This window comes from Phacochoerus africanus, chromosome 1, assembly GCF_016906955.1.
Source record: "Phacochoerus africanus isolate WHEZ1 chromosome 1, ROS_Pafr_v1, whole genome shotgun sequence".
In the NCBI taxonomy this organism is placed as follows: Eukaryota; Metazoa; Chordata; class Mammalia; order Artiodactyla; family Suidae; genus Phacochoerus; species Phacochoerus africanus.
In genome coordinates, this window is record NC_062544.1 from 271,548,043 (window position 1) to 271,564,308 (window position 16,266).

The window sequence follows — 16,266 nt, forward strand, 5'->3', positions numbered from 1 at the left end:
AAAGTCTATGAGTCAGTATCTGTTCTGCAAAGAAGTTCATTCTGTCCTTTTTTTCAGATTCTACATGTCAGTGAAAGCATTTGATGCTGGTGTCTCATTGTCTGACTGACTTCACTTAGCATGGTAATTTCTAGGTCCATCCATGTTGCTAAAAATGCTATTTTGTTCTTTTTAATGGCTGGGTAATATTCCACTGTGTATATGTACCACATCTTCTTGATCCATTCCTCTGTTGATGGACATTTAGGTTGTTTTCATGTCTTGGCTATTGAAAATAGTGCTGCAATGAACATTGGAGTGCAAGTGTCTTTTCAAGTCATGGTTTCCTCTGGGTAGATGCCCAGGAGTGGGATTGCTGGATCAAATGGTAGTTCTATTTTTAGTTTTCTGAGGAATCTCCATACTGTCTTCCACAGTGGTTGTACCAATTTATAATCCCACCAACAGTGTAATAGGGTTCCTTTTTCTCCACACCCTCTCCAGCACTTATTGTTTGTAGATGTTTTGATGATGGCCATTCTGGCTGGTGTAAGGTGGTACCTCATAGTGGTTTTGATTTGCATTTCTCTAATAATGAGTGATGTTGAACATCTTTTCATGTGTTTTTTGGACATACGTATGTCTCCTTTGGAGAATTGTCTGTTTAGAACTTCTTCCCATTTTTTGATGGTTTGTTTATTTTTTTTTTTTGGTATTGAGTGATAGGAGGTGTTTATACATTTTGGAGATGAATCCCTTGTCAGTTGATTCATTTGCAAATATTTTCTCCCATCCTGTGAGTTGTCTTTTTGTTTTGTTTAGGGTTTCCTTTGCTGTGCAGAAGCTTTGAAGAATTAAACCCACACACCTACAGTCAACTAATCTATGATAAAGGAGCAACAATATACAATGGAGAAAAGACAGCTTGTTTAATAAGTGGTGCTGGGAAAACTGGACAGCCACATGTAAAAGAATGAAATTAGAACACTCCTTAACACCATACACAAAAATAAACTCAAAATGGATTAAAGACCTAGATATAAGACCAGATGCTATAAAACTCTTAGAGGAAAACATAGGCCAATCACTCTGACATAAACGACAGCAACATCTTCTCAGATCCACCTCTTAGAGTAATGACAATAAAAACAAAAATGAACAAATGGGACTTAATTAAGCCAAAGACTTTGAAATCTCTATATGGAGCATGTTCTCTGGAACACCACCTAGGAAAGAGCAAGGGAAACAAAGTTAGGTAGAGAAAGAAAATGGACTGCATTGCAACTCCTACAGCAATGTCAGCCAGTCCCACAGAGAATTCTAGAGCTGGATCGGCCCTTCAGAAATTGAGACTGGGGAGCCAGACCTTTGAACACTACGTGACCAGTCACTGGATGCCAGTCACTGGAGACAGGAGAAGAGGTGGGGTAGCTCCCTTAGGATGACAGCTATTTCTGGAGAGGGATATAGGAAATAAGTACCATAAAACTGAAGAGGAACATGAGTAGTATCCTATTAATAACTACTATAATTCCTTCCAGGCCACTCTTTTCAAAGAAATTCAAGGTAAATATTTGGACAGGATATTTGTCTGGTGATAAAGAATCAAGAAGAGAGCTATTTTCAATGGATGAACTTTCCACCCTAAGGCTACTTCAGTTCCTTCTCATTCTGTCTCTTGCTTTCCCTCTCCCTCTCTCTCTCTTTCAGTTTATTCTTAAAGATGCAAATTGGGGATAGGCTTCCAACCTTCCCCAATATACATTGACAGGGTAGGTAATCCCTGTAGGAGATATGAGCTCAAAGGTGGAATTAACTAGACTGATGGTCAGCAAACTCAAGAGATAATGAAAAACAGTGACAATAATGAATCAAGAATGAAGACATAAAAAAAAAAGGTGATGTATTAGATCTAAGGTAAGTGTTTAAATAAAGACTCAAGAAATGGAATAAGTAGCAGGATGTATGCAGCCTAAGAATAAACTATTACACTGAGATACCAGATAGCAAAACTCTCCCTTAAAGAAAGGGGGGAATAAAGAAAAAATAAAATAAAATAAAACTATACAAAGAAAAAATAACAGAGGCTGCAGACAGCAGTAGATATGCCATTATCTTGGTAATAGAGTACCAGAAAGATGAGGGGAAGAAGAAAATGTTTTAGAAAATAATACCATATTTTCCAAAATTAAAGAAAAGGAAATACTTCAAGTTGAAAGGCAACACAGACTGCCAGATAGGCAGGTAGGAAAACGTCATACTTACACATATAAAGAAATTTAAAAAGATAAATTAAAAGGAAAATTTACAGCTTCTCAAAATAATAAATCACTAAGAAAGGTAGAGACATCAGCTAGGCAACACAATTCTTAGAAGAAACCAAAGTGCACACAGTCAATAATGTAATCTTTTTTTTGACATGTAGGAAGAAAAGAATATTGAATATAAATGTTATATATAGACAAACTGTCACTTAAAGTTCAGTGTAATAAAAATAAGCTAAACATCCAAATTAAAGTTAAAAAACAGCAAAGAAAGGCAAGAGGGTTTTAAAAGCAGGAAGGAAAATAATAAGGAAATGAACAGAAACTGAAAATGCAATAACAATTGACTAAAATTATAAACCAAAATATTTAAAGAAATTATCAGAGTGGAAACGTGATGGGGAGGGATAAATCAGGAGTTATGATTAACATATACACACTACTATGTATAAAATAGGTAAGTAACAAAGACCTACTGTATAGCACAGGGAAACTACTCAGTACTCTTTTTTTTTTTTGTCTTTTGTCTTTTTAGGGCTGTACCCCTGGCATATGAAGGTTCCCAGGCCAGGGGTCCAATCGGAGCTACAGATGCTGGCCTAAGCCAGGGCCACAGCAACTTCTGAGACCTACACCACAGCTCACGGCAATGCCAGATCCTTAACCCACTGAGCGGGGCCAGGGATCCAGCCTCCACCTCATGGTTCTTAGTCAGATTCGTTTCCTCTGTGCCATGATGGAAACTCTAGTACTCCTTTTTTTTTTTTTTTTTTTTTTTTTGTCTTTTTACTATTTCTTGGGCCGCTCCTGTGGCATATGGAGATTCCCAGGCTAGGGGTCGAATCGGAGCCATAGCCACCGGCCTATGCCAGAGCCACAGCAACGCTGGATCCAAGCCGCATCTGCAACCTACACCACAGCTCACGGCAACGCCAGATCGTTAACCCTCTGTGCAAGGGCAGGGACCGAACCCGCAACCTCATGGTTCCTAGTCGGATGCGTTAACCACTGCGCCACGACGGGAACTCCCTCCAGTACTCTTTAATAACCTGTATGGGAAAAGAATCTGGAAAAGAAAGATAATGTATATGTATAACTGAATCACTTTGCTGTACATCTGAAACTAACATAGCATTGTAAGGCAAATATACTCCAAAAAAAAAAGTTAACAAAATAGATTATGGCAACCTGATTAAGAAAAAAAAGAGAGAGAGGATACGCAAAAATTATAGAAAGAGGTACACAATGAAAGAGGTAATTTACTATACAAATTTGAAATATAGTTCACTGTAAATCAGCTATAATGGAAAAAAATAAAAATCATCTTAAAAAAAATTTAGAAAAGAAATATAGTTAAAAGACCTGGTACTGAGCAGTTCACTAATATATTTGAAAGCCTAGAGTAAATATATTTCTAGATTATGAAATAAGAAAATGGCACCAAAATTTTGAAAACTTCTGTGAGCAAACAGAATTAAGGAATTTTACATAGTAATGAAAAATCAAATTAATTTCTCCTTCTTTGGTACCCAAGGATAAGATGGTTTTGCTCCTGAGATCTACAAAAGTTCAAACAATAATTAATTCTTATATTGTACAAATTATAAATTCTGTCTAGCTTTTTATTTTCAAATACAATAGTGTAAGTCTGTTTGCAAAATTGACAAATGAGATATAAGATATAATTCATTTGAGAATATGAATGCAAAATCCCAGATGGAAAATTAGATAATTAAATACAATGGTATTTGCATAAAAACTCAAGGTAAGGTAAAATTTATCCCAATAATACAAAAATTTATCAACGCTCTAAAGTTCTACCAATGTAATATACCAGTCAGTAGACCTGCAAGCAAGCATTTTACATAATAGAGAATATTTAGTAATACAAAAAACGAACAGAATTCTGTAATCATTGGTCACTCTTTAACATAAAATATAATATAATCAATGCAATAGAGCAAAGGGAGAAAAAATAGAATGGTAAGCACTGTAAAAATTGTCACTTTGTCAAAGATATTTTCCCCTATATAGAACGTCTACAGACTCTACAGACAGAGCATTTAAACCAAAAAAGAGAATTCAACAAAATAGTTTCATTCAATATAAATTTACAAAAAAATGCTATCATTTTTTTCACTAAGAACATCTGCAAAATACAGAATATGACTGAATTTTGTTATTATTTTTCATATCAAGCGTCTTGGGGAAAGTCAGGTTGGGTTCCATTAGCAAGTTTTCTGATTAAAAGGTCAATGTATGGAGTTCCCGTCGTGGCTCAGAGGTTAACGAATCCAACTGGGAACCATGAGATTGCGGGTTCAATCCCTGGCCTTGCTCAGTGGATTAAGGATCTGGCATTGCGGTGAACTGTGGTGTAGGTCGCAGACACGGCTCGGATCCCACGTTGCTGTGGCTTTGGCGTAGGCCGGCGGCTACAGCTCGGATTTGACCCCTAGCCTGGGAATCTCCAAATGCCACGGGAGCGGCTCAAGAAAAGGCAAAAAGACCAAAAAATAAATAAATAAATAAATAAAAAATAAAAGGTCGATGTGTTTTTGCCATTTACAAAGAATTATATTACAGCTTATGGAAATGCATATTGTTTTAACATTTACTCAAATTGTCATTTTTAAACTTTGAAATTAACAGGAAATTCCCAGTAAAAGTCAAAGGGATTACTCTTAATTTTATTCACTATTTTTACGTTAGCATAAATGATGAAGTTGTTCCAAAAGCAAGGATAATGTTGACCCTGGGCAAACACAAAGGAGCAGGTACGTAAAATGTTAAATCTCTCTACCGTCTATTCTGTGCTTTCTTATTTATAATAAAAGTACTCCATGCTTCCATAGTTATATAAAAGTAGTTGCTTTCCCCCCACAGAGTCTCTCTCTAACTTAACCCTAATTGTGCTATATACTTCTTTTGTTTATCTTTATACTTCTGTTTATCACTCTAACAGTATAAAATATAAGCCCAAATTCTTAATAATTCCAATTTTACTGTCATTCTTCACCAGGGAATATAAAGAATCTTCTGAAGAAACTTGAATATTGTAGACAAAATATGCAGGGGGTGCATTTAAAATGATAGGTTGGAGGAGTTCCCCTTGTGGTCTAGTATCCATGAGGATGCAGATTTGAGCCCTGGTCCCACTCAGTGGGGACCTACACCGCACCTGTTGCCATAAGGTGCGGTGTAGGTCTCAGGCATGGTTTGGATCCCACCATGCTGTGGCTGTGGTGTAGCTTGGCAGCTGTAGCTCCAATGTGACCACTAGCCTGGGAACTTTCACATGCCATGGATGTAGTCCTAAAAAGAAAAAAAAAAAATATATATATATATATATATTTATATATATATAGATTGGAACATTGATTTCCTCTGACAGAAAACTAGGATAAAGAAAAATATGAAACTTTTTTAAAAAATTGAATATTCAAAAAGAGTACTCTCCATTGTTATGGCAGTTAATACCTGCAATAACTTAAGTAGCTGACTGGCAATGGATAGGGTAGTAGAAAGGACAATTATTCAGCTTCAAGTTTTTATAAATTTTTTTCTTTTTAGATAATCATAACTCTACTCACTCCTCCCACAGAATTTCCCATTTTAAGACCCAATATTCCATACAAGAAGTACACAAATGTAAGAGCATGTAAAGTTAAAAATAGGAAATGCAGAATCTGGTACAGCTGTGGATAATTAGTAAAAAAACAAGTTTTCGCCAGAAACAAAAGGAAGTTGGGTAGACAGATTTTTCTTTAGCCAGGCTTTGGGAGATCCATGGAAAGTGATCTATTTACAATCCCCTCTCCTTCTCATGCATCTCATAGAATCTGGAGAAAGAAACTCCATTGTATAACACATCTTAAAAATCACAAAACAAAGATACTCATCATACAGTTGAGACTCTCTTAATTAAACAAGGTTGAGTCTAAAAACATTTGAGAAATCAATCATGTCTGAGGCTCTATACATGTTTTCAAGCCAATTCTGAAGCTTAAGAATTCCATTTGAAATACCAAAGCAGTCATTCCGAATGATTATATCCTTTTTAATCTTTCCTTTCTGTACCTGAATGATAGGGTCTGATTACTATTCTACAAGTACTAACTACTTCAGGTAATTTTTCTATAGAAGTAAATGTTCTCTCAGGTTATGGATTTAATGAGATAATGATGCTTTCAGAACGCGAACCTAGCAAAATTTCATCTAGTTCAATAAATAGTGATCAGCATCTGCTCTGAGTCAGGCAGATGGATATCAAAGAGATATAGATCTTACTAAGACTCAATTTCTAGTTTCAGGTCCCTTGAAGTTTAGTTAATAAGACACAGGCTGTACTTTTTCCCTAATGATTAAAATGTTCCATGGGTTGGAAATGGGCATTAGATGTTGTCTGGACTTGATCAAGATATTTTACCAATTGGTAACTGAAGAGATTTCTAATTGTATACCCCTCTCTTTTGCCATCAAAACAGTGTGTAAACATTGTGGAAATCAGTAATAATGAGGATAACTGATTGAACATAATTGACTACCTGTAAACCAAAATTTTTTTTTTAAGATTTAAGTGAGTTAAAATGTTACATCCAATCTTTCAATGAACCAGAAGAAATGAATTTGTTCTTCTGAAGCCCACTTAGATTTAAGTAGGTTTAGAATGTATTTTTCATTTAATCTGTTTGTCACTCACTAAATTACTATTGCATATTAACCCAAAAGGTTCAAATTACATTAATTTATGATGGGTGAAATGTTCGGTCTTTGCTTTTTCTTTAAAGTTGTAACTATACTTTAGATATTCAAACTTTAAAACTCACTAAAGGACATTCTCACAGTTTCACTAAAGGTTAATGAATAGCTACTAAGTCTTTACTTAAGTATGAGGTGAGGAAATGTAAGTTATTTGTAATGTTTCCATTTTGAATTTTACTCTTTCCTTCCTTACATCCTTTTTTTCCTGTATATTGTTAACTCTTTTATTTCTGAACACTTCACCTACTTTTTGGATACATTCTCCCTGCTAATTTTTAATGTTGACATTAAACCTGGACTTGAGGCATACTCTTTGCTTAATCTTCCAGAATCAGAAGAATAAACAAAGATTTATATAATGTTTATTTATGAGCTGCTTGGATATGACCTCAGGGCAGTTCAACATTATAACCATTTCAGTAATTTACCACAAGAAATGAAACAATTCTCTAGTCCTGTATCTTCCATATTTCTGATTATTTGATGAAAATATTTTAATGTCCAGCATCATTTTTATAAATTTTAAAACACTTTTTGTATATATTATCTTTGGTTATAGTTAAAAATAGATATTAATTGTCTTAGAAATTTAAACAAAAAAATCATTATTCATTTCTTTCAAAATGATACTGGAAACAGACTCCAAAATATCCCACTTTCGTGAAAACATTAAAAAGAATATATGCATCTCATTAATGTTCTTTTTAATAGAATTATAGAGGTCTTGAGAGTTGTACAAAGATTAGTTTAGAGCAATTTCATTTTTGGGTGAATTCTACTTTGGGTCAATAAACTTGAAATTTTCCAAACCAAGATGCTAAAGTCTAAATAGATGGGATTTTTTTGAAGTTAAAATTATGATTTAAGAGAAAAAAATCAAATGTCTCTCATTCTAATTTCCAACAGAATCACAACTGACAATTGACATTTATTCCATTTAAAGATCTCTGGTAGAACATTCCAGAGTCCATGTTGAATACTGCTTTCCATTGGGAAAATTCCTTCCTTTCTAATGGGGCAAGCCTTCAGCACTGACACATGCATGGCAAAGACATCTAGGTTGAACAATGATCCAAACCCCTGCCAATTCTTCGGCCCAGGACTCCTGAAAACTTTATATCCTCCTGTGGAACTTGGCCTCTGCCAGGCTCTTTAAAACCACATAGTCCTAACTAACTGCATTCCATAACTAAAGAACATCTCTGACTCCAGGTCTCACCACCCAAGTCTGCCCCTTATCACCACCATTAGTCCATTACAAGGACCCTGTGTTCTTTGGTTCCTCATTCCATCAGGGACAAGTCCCAGATGAACACCATACAGACATTCAGCCTCTTGGATCCTTTGCTAAAAAGGATGTTACATGTTACTCCTGCCATCTTGCCTATCTCTGTGAGTCATGTTAAAGTGACTAACAGAACGTTTAAATTTCTTGCAATGTAAATGATGATTTACCTATAGCAAGTATTAATAGTCAGCTTCCCTCATGTTCTCTCACTTTTAAAAAGAAGGAGTTGGGCAGTGTTTATAAAGAAATCTCCCTGTTCCCCTAGTAGAATCAGCCCAGATCATTTCTGGTCCATAGCTTATAGTAAATAAATGGCATTGTGTTCCAATGAATGTTATTTTCTTTTGAAGTTGGCACTAGTAAACCATACACCTTTAAGTGCCTTCCCCTAGTTATAGGTTGCCCAGAAGTGTTTCTCTGTCCTTTATTTTAAGAGATATAGTCTAATTCCTCTCCTCTTGAATCTGGACTGGACGTCATGACTTCTTTGACCAAGAGAATGTGGCGCAAGTGACTGTCTTAGACCTCTGAGGCCAGCTCAGAAAATGCCTCAAATTAGCCACTAGACTTTTTGGAATACTGGTTCTCAGCTTTTCAGATGCCGTGTTAAGAAGTTGGACTAAGATCTGTTGCTGAAGAAACCATGTGGAGAAACTTAAGATGACCTAAAGAGAGAGACAGAGCTGTCCTAAGAACCTCAGCTGTTCCAGCCCTTGGGGATGTGAGTCAGCCCAGCCGAGGATCAGATATGAATTATCTTAACTTAATCTTGCACACATTGGAGAGTCATAAGAAAAAACAAAACAAAACAATGGTGGTTGTTATTTCAAGCCATTAATGTTTTATTTCTAGGAGAGAGAATGGCACATAGTATAGGGGAAATGGAGAATCTTCTGTTAACTATTTGTTATGAGAGTTTGAAATCATGAAATTTGTTGGAGAATTTGTTTGTCCTATCTTCCCTATGTAATAGTATAATTGAAGTCATTGTAACGCCAAATTGTGAAGTAGGTAAAACTTGACTTTTATGTTTCCTGCTTCAAATACCTCTGTATATGTCCTCCACCTAGAGCATTTCCTACCTACTCTGCATTTAACAGAGACCTAATATTTCCCAGGGACCACTTCTCCTTGACATCTTCAAATAAATGCTGCACTCAGGGAATACGGTCTTAACTTTATCCATTTTTTTTTATCCATTTGTGGTTGTAACAGGTAATTCCTACTTGTTTATTTCTTTTAGGATGAATTTCTCCATTCCACAAGTTTTTTTTCTTTGCTTTCCATTTCTATATCAGTTCTGAACTAGATTATTTCCAAAATATTTTATCCCATCCTTAGCCATGCCATTCTCTATAGTCTATCCAGGAATATTTCTCTCTCTTTTTTTTTTTTTGGTTTTTTGGACTGCACCCATGGCATATGGAGGTTCCCAGGCTAGGGGTCGCATGGGAGCTACAGCTTCCAGTTTACACCACAGCCACAGCAATGCCAGATCCAAGCCACATATGCAGTCACCACCACATCTCACGGCTACAGCGGATCCTTAACCCACTGAGTGAGGCCAGGGATGGATCCCGCATCCTTATGGACGCTAGTCAGATTTGTTTCCACTGAGCCATGAGGGGAACTCCTATACAGGAATATTTTTGAAATATAAATCTCAACACTAACCTATTTCCTTCCCAACCTCTGCTTCATACTCATCCACTGCCACTCCCTTTGTGCGCGTGTGCGTGCATGTGTGTGTGCGCACGCGCACACACACACACACACAGTGCTCTGAAAAAATAACCTAAACTCTTTACAATAGTGTATGTAATACTTAAAGAATTAGTCCCAAATTTCCTTTCCAGTCTACTTTCTCTCCTCTACCATAAACTCAGCCAAGGTCCTAATGCTGAGACATACTCATAGCTCCTCAATATTATTGTCTGTCCTCCCTTTTCCAGGTCTATGCAAAGGTTTCTTTCCTGAGTTTCTCTACTCTATGGAACTCACTGAATCTCTTTGCCTTTCCTCATACTTCTTCACTTTCCAATTTCCCCCTTTCTCTCAGTAAAAACAACTATTGCAATAAAGAATTCTTGGGAGTTCTGGTTGTGTTTCAGTGAGTTAACCCAACTAGTATCCATGAGTATGTGTGTTTAATCCAGTGGGTTAAAGGATTCACCACTGTGGTGAGCTGAGACTACAGCTCCGACTTGACCAATAGGCTGGGAGTATGCATGGGTATGGCCCCAAAAAGACAAAAAAAAAAGACATCTTGGACTCCTCTCTCTTAATATTGATTCTTTCATCTTTCTATTTAATTCCACAGAATTTATAGACCCCTCTACAAAAACCACCAATGTTATCATTTAATTTTTGGTGCATCCTAAACATCAAAGTCCTAGTAAAGTGATTTATTTACCATCCTTAGTGATCCCAGGATCCCCTGGGTGAAATGGGCAATTAAATCTATTGAATGGATAAATATGTAAGAGAATGATTATTTTGTGCATCTATATTAAAATCTGCATTAAAACAAAAGTACAATTTTAATATCCAAATAATACTTATTTTATAATATTAATATTATTACCATAGCTTGTTTTTATCTTAAATTGAAATATTTCAAAATGAATTTTGTAGGACTGTATAAATTTCCAAATTCTGTTCTCCTGCATAGAGTGGGCAAAATTTTTCCAACTTTATCATGAGTTCAGATGTTTTAAAAATTTTTGTATAAATTATCCTTTCTAACTAGACTACTTTTTTATAGGGTAGTATAGTAGTTTCCTTTCAGGGAAAGCATGAGAATTATATATGGCTATTAACAAATTAATAAGATTTTTGGTGTTAACAGGGTGTTTTCAGAGCCCTCAATGGATCATTGCTTGGTTCTTTCAAATAGTAATCCGGAAGTATAACTCAGTCAAGTGACCCTTGTCAGAGGCAGTAAATCATTTTTTATGATTATTACCAAATTCTTTCCATTTCGTTTAGTTACTTTGCCATCAGAAACAACTTGTCAAAACCCAGAAGTACCTGCTGACTCAACACATTTTATCTGTAGATTTGTAAGTTGTATAAACTAGTATGTCTCTTTCATAGTTTTGGATTAGTACAAAGAGCAATTAGTTCATGTCTAAAAACAATAGTATTCATTATTTCTTAAAAAATCTTTTTTTAAAAAATAAATCAACTTGCATCATGTTTCAAATATTAGATTTCTAAAAAGAGATTAAGCTAACTGCAACTATGGTTTAAAGGAAGATGGATAGTGAAAATGGAAAAGCAGGTAAAGGTACTAATTTGAATCAGAAAGAGCTGCAAATGACCTGAGAGGATCTTAATAGGACACTCAAGGGCCTGTAGGTAGAAGAGGAAAGCATTTCAAAACAAAAGTTTCTGGCATGATCTTTGGCAAAGACTTGGGCAGATGTACTGCAGAACAAGATGGCATTACCTCCATGTTTGGCAAAAAAAAAAATAAACATAAAATAGACATAAATTTAGAAAATAGGTTCCACAACAGAGTCAACTTCACCAAAGTCGACGACTCCATGTAAAGTTGGCTATTAAATATACTCTTGAAAATGAAAGAGAATATTCAATATATAAAAAATAAAATAAAATAGGTCTGAACTGATGCAGTATTTGCCTAAGAGTTGGTTCATATCCACAGAAAAGACTAACAGTCAGAAATTAGAATAAGAGAAATAAAAAGATATAAAATGTGTAACTCAATCATATCTCATTATAATTAAATTTTAATTAAACTATGATAGAAAACTGTACTGTATTAACTTGAAGTTCCTTTCCTTTCTCTCATATATTTAGTAGAAATTTATTTTAAAAAGTTTTTCAAAACTTGCTCATAGGTGTTAGGGAGTCACTGTGGCCAGAAATTACAGAGCCCAAATATATTCATATTCTTGATGACAGATAAACCTCAATACAGGTACAAATATAGTAGATGAAAAATAGATCTAAGAGTAGCAGGTGACCCCTTTTTACTAGTTATTCATCTATCATGATATATGTCAATCAGATAGGATAATAAATGTCATTCAAAACTACAATGAATGGTCCTGTGAATGTATCTTTCATTGTTCTATTGCTATATTAATTTTGTTTTGTGGGATTGTTTTGGCCACACCCATGGCATATGGAAGTTCCTGAGCCAGGGATTGAATCCAAGGCCCCAGCTGCAACCTATGCTAAATCCTTTAATCCACTGCACCAGGCTGGGAATCAAATCCATACCTCTGTGGTGACCTGAGCTGCTCCAGTCAGATTCTTAACCCACTGCATGATAGCAGGAACTCCTCTTAATATTGATTTTATCATCAGTTTCCCAAATACATTTTCATTGCTCTTGAGACACACACTGTGCCAATCATGGTGCTGGTCACATAGTACCCTTTAAACAATATATGTGCCTATGCTTTCCCCTAAGAGTTTTATAGTATCTGGGAATGTAAATTGGTGCAACCATTATGGAGAACAGTATGGAGGTTCCTTAAAAAACTAAACATAGAACTATCATATGACCCAGCAATCCCACTCCTGGTCATATATCCAGAGAAAACCATTATTCAAAAAGATACATGCACACAAATGTTCATTGCAGCACTATTTACAAGAGTCAAGACATGGAAGCAACCAAATTTCCATCAGCAGAGGACTGGATACATAAGATGTGGTACATCTATACAATGGAATATTATTCAGTTTAAAAAAAAAAGAATGAAATAATGCCATTCAGCAACACGGATGAACATAGAGATTATCATACTAAGTGAAGAAAGTCAGGCAGAGAATGACAAACATCATATAAGATCACAATACATAGTATCTAGTAAAAACCATCCAAAGGAACATATTCACAAAACAGAAACAGACTCAAAAGTTTTGAAACAAAACTTGTGGTTACCAAAGGGGAAACATTGGGAGGATAGATGAATTGGGAGGTTGAGATTTGCATATAAACAGTACTATATATAAAAATAGATAAGTAACAAGGACTTAACTGTATAGCACAGGAAAATCTACTCAGTACTCTGTAATAACCTATATGGCAAAAAGAATCTTAAAAAAAGTGACTATATATATTTATTTAATTTATAAAACTGATTCACTTTGCTGTACACCTGAAGTTAACACAACATTATAAGCCAACTGGGGTATTTAAATTAAAGAAAAAAAAATATTTGTGTAATGAATAACTGAGAAGCACAAATTAGTTGCAATTTTGTGTCAATTATGTATCAGTTAACAGCATTCTCATTTTACTGGTATTAGTAGCCTAATAACAAGGTATTTCAAATTCCACCTGTCCAAAACCAATTCTAATTTTTTTAACCGTAACATTATCCTTTCGCAGCCCTTCCTGTCTCATTCATCAACAAACAACTTTATCCTTCTAATTCCTCTACCTTCAAAAAACATATTTCTGGATTCAATCCTTTTTACCAGCTCCACTGTCACCACCTTTGTCCAAGTCCCCATCATCTCTCACTTAAATTATTACCCTGGTTCCTTGGTTGGCTTCTGCTTTCACTCTATGCCACTTACTCTTGGCATACCCATCTAGAGTGATCTTCAAAAAATCCAAGTCAGATCACGACTTTCCTCTTTTCTAAGCCATCATTGGCTGCCTTACAATGGCCTTCTATTCTCTAAATGATTTGCTCTTGAACTAGAAGACTGAATGGCATCATCAAATTTCCATCAAGTGAAGTTAAGATGAGAGAAATGAAAAAAGGCAGGATACTCTGTAACTCAACTGCTCTTGATATAATTAGATTCTTATTAAAATGAGACAAAAATGTCCTTTGTTAACATAGGTGTCTTTTCTCTTTCTGTCCAGCCTACCTCCTGCTACCATGTTCACGCCTCTAAAGGCGCACTGGCTTGGGCCCCATGCCTTATCCACGGCATTTTATTTCCAACTGAAATTTCTCTTTCCTTTTGCCTACAAATGTCCGCCCCATGATTATCTACATGGCTCATTTCCTACTTTCTTTCAGGGCTTGATTGAAATATTACCTTTTTAGAGAGGGCTTCTCTAATTTAACTAAGTTTTTCCCATTTCTAGCATTCTTACCTTCATCACTGTTGTATTTATTTTTTCTATCATAGTTATCACTATCATACTATATATATATATATATATATATATATATATATATATATATATATATCTTATGTATCTTAATATGTCTTTCCCACCCCCATAGAAAATGGACTACATAAGGTCAGGGAGTTGATTGACTTTGTTAACTATTGTATCCCCAGAACCTAGAACAATCCCCAACACATAGAGATGCTCAACAAATATTTCTTAGAGAAATGAGTGGACATAGTGAAAGTGTTATCACTCATTTCATTGTTATATATGAGGCAATAATAATCCCATTGTTTCACCCCCAAAAATATCTTCAGCAGGGTTAATACCTCTTCCCAGGGAGGTGCTCAAGGATTCTAGACTGACTAACGAAATCTTTTTCTTAACATTTCCTCCTTTCTCATCACTCTTTCTCTGCCCCCCCCTTTACACCTAATGAAATGACTTGTTTAAATTCTATCCAGTATAAGGCCCCCAAAATGAAGACAAATTTTTTGACGTGAACTGTGTCATTATTATTGGTGTGTCTTATTATTATTGGCGTGTCTTGTTACTATTTTTTTTTGGCTCATATCATTTTATTCATCACTCAATAAAAAGCATCACCACCCTTCCCCAACCCCTGTCAAAGTGAGGAAAATAAATTATTACTGTTCTTCTTGAAGCTCTTCTACTGCAATATAGTTTTTTTCATACTATATTTTAATGAAATATTTATCCTAAATAGCCAAAAATGTCATCTTCTGTGTGAACATCTTTTTCTTTGAAGTTCATAAGAATGGCTAGCCTTTGTAGCCATTTGGAAAAAAAAGAAAAAAAAAGATTAAAAAAGAAGCAAAAACATCAGACAATCAGAAAAGTTTTTTGTTTACTGAGCTCTTTCTACCATGAAGTTTCCATATTCTGTTTTATTGTGTTCAACACAAAAGAGAATATCGTGGTAAAAACCTGTTTTAGTGCTTCATTATGCCATGGATTTAGTTATATTGCCTTCCACAGCCTATCCCTGGTGCACTATATATTTTAGTGTACAACACACTTTTTTTTTTCTTTTTTATGGCCGCACTAATGGCATATGGAAGTTCCCAGGCTATAGAGCTACACCACAGACACAGGAAAGCAGGATCTGAGCCACGTTCAAGACCTACACCACAGCTCAAGGCAGCACCAGATACTTAACTCACTGAGCAAGGCCAAATATTGAACCTGCATGTTCATGGATACTAATCGGGTTTGTTACTGAAGAGCCACAACAGGAATTCCTACAACACACTTCTTAATAGTAAAAATTATTTTACCAATCTAGACATATCTTTTGGTCATGCCTGCAGGGCATAGGGAAGTTTCCAGGCCAGGGATCAAACCCATACCACAGAAGCCCCCCAAGGAGACTCTGAAGTGACAAGGCTGGATCCCACCCTCTGAGCCACAAGAGAACTTATGCTTCTTTTAAGTAAGAGGACATCCATGGTTTCTGTCTTCACTTTCACCTATAAAAATGAAGGAGGGTGACAAATTGGGCCAAGAAGAGATGTATTGATTTATTTGGCTTAAGCGTAAACTGAGGTCTGAAGATAGAAGTTAGGAGAAAAAGCAGAGGCGAGAAAGAGCAAGAGAATAGCTATCTTATGGATACAGGTATCTAATGGCGTATTTAATGAATATTGGATCACTTCTCTATGTCAGACACTGTGTTAAGCACTTTACAGGCACGTAAGTGATCTTTCGATCTCTGCAATTCTGTATGAGGTGAGCATATCCTTATCTTCTCTGTAATAATGAGAAAACAGAGCAGGCCAGCATCTTGACCACAGTCACAAAACTGAGTGATAAGCCTGAGTATCCACCTAAACTTA